The sequence below is a fragment of the Rutidosis leptorrhynchoides genome, chromosome 3 (assembly GCF_046630445.1).
Source record: "Rutidosis leptorrhynchoides isolate AG116_Rl617_1_P2 chromosome 3, CSIRO_AGI_Rlap_v1, whole genome shotgun sequence".
Classification (NCBI taxonomy): domain Eukaryota; kingdom Viridiplantae; phylum Streptophyta; class Magnoliopsida; order Asterales; family Asteraceae; genus Rutidosis; species Rutidosis leptorrhynchoides.
The window spans coordinates 531,253,420-531,256,584 of record NC_092335.1 but is presented as its reverse complement, the minus strand read 5'-3'; positions in this window follow the sequence as shown (position 1 = coordinate 531,256,584).

The window sequence follows — 3,165 nt, the reverse complement described above, 5'->3', positions numbered from 1 at the left end:
CGTGAATCGACCAGTGGCCAAGTCTTACTTCCTGAAGAAGTAAAAATCTGTGAAAGTGAGTTATAGTCTCACTTTTAAAATCTAATATTTTTAGGATGAGAATACATGCAGTTTTATAAATGTTTTACGAAATAGACACAAGTAATTGAAATTACATTATATGGGTGAATGATCGAAGCCGAATATGCCCCTTTTTCTTGATAACCTAAGAATTAGTAAACCGATCTACTAATTGACGCGAATCCTAAAGATAGATCTATTGGGCCTAACGAACCCCATCCAAAGTACCGGATGCTTTAGTACTTCGAATTCGTTTTTATCATGTCCGAAGGATTTTCCGGAATGATAGGGGATATTCTTATATGCATCTTGTTAATGTCGGTTACCAAGTATTCACCATATGAATGATTTTTATCTCTATGTATTGGATGTATATTGAAACATGAAATCGTGTGGTCTATTATTACGATTTGATAAATATATAGGTTAAACCTATAACTCACCAATATTTTTGTTGACGTTTAAAGCATGTTTATTCTCAGGTGATTATTAAGAGCTTCCGCTTTTGCATGCTAAAATATAGACAAGATTTGGTGTCAGCATGCTTGTATAATATTGTTTAAAACTGCATTCGAGAATTACTTTGTTGTAACATATTAATATTGTAAACCAATATGTATTGGTAGTGTGTAAGTGTGATATTTTTAGATTATCATTTCTTGATAATCTAGGTGGTGTCCTTTTAACCTTGTCGATAAAATAAAGGTTATGGTTTGTTTTAAAAACGAATGTAGTCTTTGAAAAACGTCTCATATAGAGGTCAAAACCTCGCAAAGAGATCAATTAATATGAAATGTTTATAATCGATATGAACGGGACATTTCAGTTGGTATCCGAGCGTTGGTCTTAGAGAACCAAAAATTTACATTAGTGTGTCTTATCGAGTTTGTTAGGATACATTAGTGAGTCTGGACTTCGACCGTGTGTTTTCTTTAAAAACGATTGCTTAACACTTTTGTTGGAAACTATATATTATTAACATGAAAATATTATGTGATATATTAATCTCTTAACATGTTTGATATTTTGTGATAGATGTCTACCTCTAGTACAAATCCCATCGACTCGCCTAATAATAATGAAGAGTCGAATATATTTTGGGAAGATTCACAAATTCCCGAGGAAGAACCGGAAGAGGAAGAACCGGAAGAGGAAGAACCGGAAGAGGAGGAACCGGAAGAAGAGGAACTGAAGAGGAGGAACCGAAAGAAGAGGAAACGGAAGAAGAGGAGGTTCCGGAGGAAGAAATATTAATAACTACATAAAAACGGTTAAATAAAAGAAAATCTTCAACCAATGGTCCAAAATTAATAATGGTCAATGGTGTTTCCACCGAGGAAGCAAAATATTGGGAAGATTACCAATTTTCCGATGAATCGGATCCCGATGAGGATTCCGATGATGTTATAGAAATTATCCCGACTCAATTTAATAAAGCAAAAGAAAACAATAAGGGAAAAGGTATAAAAATAGAGAAACCTGATTTCAACCCCGATGAACTTTATATGTATCAGCAACATCCGTATTTCCTAAATTGTAACAACAACCCGGGAACCTCTAAACCACCAGGTTTTTCTAAACCATTGTGGAAAACAACAGCTCGTATTAGAGGAATACCATATATCCCTAGAAAATTAGGAAAACGAACCAAGTCCGAAGAAGAAGAAACCAGTGATTCAGATTAAAGGGTTGTAATCATGTTGTGTATTATATGTATTGTAGTGTGCTTGTACTTTTATGTTCTATGTAAAAATTACTTGTATTGTTTGTTAATTACCTTTTACGAATCTAATCCTTGTCTATTTTACAGTATAAAAACACAAAATGGACGTTAAGGGTAGACAACCGAATATTTTAGAAGACCTACCAGAGGATATGATTGATGAAATCTTGTTTAGAGTCGGTCAGAATTCATCAGCACAATTAGTTATGGCGAAATTAACTTGTCAAAACATTTGAAAGACTTTCCATAAATGCCTTAGTTTATAAAAGGCTTTCCTTTGATAGGTGGGGTATATCACATTGGGGAGACCGTAAGTTACGCCGTGTTTTCTTTAAAGCGTTAAATGCAGGGAACCCAAATGCAATTTTACGCTACGGGTTAAAAACCTATTTTGACTCAACATATCCCAACATAGGATTTCGTGAGTTAGAAAGAGCTTCTAACATGCAACATAAAGAAGCATGTTATGCTTACGGGTTAGTAATGTTCGCTTCTTACCAAAGTGAGAAAAAGAACATCGGATTACAACTTTTAAATAAAACCTTCCCACAAGTGACGGATTCAGTAGTTGGGGTGAGAAACAAGGTTTTTAGATTATTACGGGGCTGTTGGACATTACGAAACCCTCGTCCTTTTGACGACATTACAACATGTTGCCTAGCCAATGGTCATAACGGTTACTTTTCACAAGACCAAGGATGGGAAGTTGTCTTAGTAAAACCAGAATGCATGACTTTTTTCTGGACTTATGAATTACGTGTCTTTATTACCTTTGTTGAACGACTTGCGTATTAACTAGATTTATCTTCAAAACTATCTTGTATCAAAGTTATTGTGTGCTATATTTCATGTTATATGTAATATAGCGGAATTGGAAGTTTGAAGAATATTTGAGTGTGATATATTATTATAATCAGTTTTTCATATGGAATTGTAGTAGTTGAATTGTATATTAGGTACTAAGTATGAACTTAACGGGTAGGTAGTACCCGAATTAAAACTTATAAAATGCTAATATGAAGAAAAAACTTTTATAAATGAGTTCATATTATGCTATGAAATACTATTGACTACTCTTAATATTCTGTATGATTAACTCGATTCAGTTGGCTATTTTGAAGGAAATGGCACCGACTACTCGACACACCATAAATATGAGCGAAGAGGAATTTCATACCTTCCTTGCTGCAAACATAGCCGCAGTACTGGCTGCGCTACATATCAACAATAACAATTACAACCACAATCGCAACAACTATCCCAACAACCGCAACAACAATCGCAACAATAACCGCAATCCTAACAATAACTACAGCAAACGTCCCAACAACAACAACTACTACAACAATCGTTTCAACAACAATAACAATCCCAACAATAAC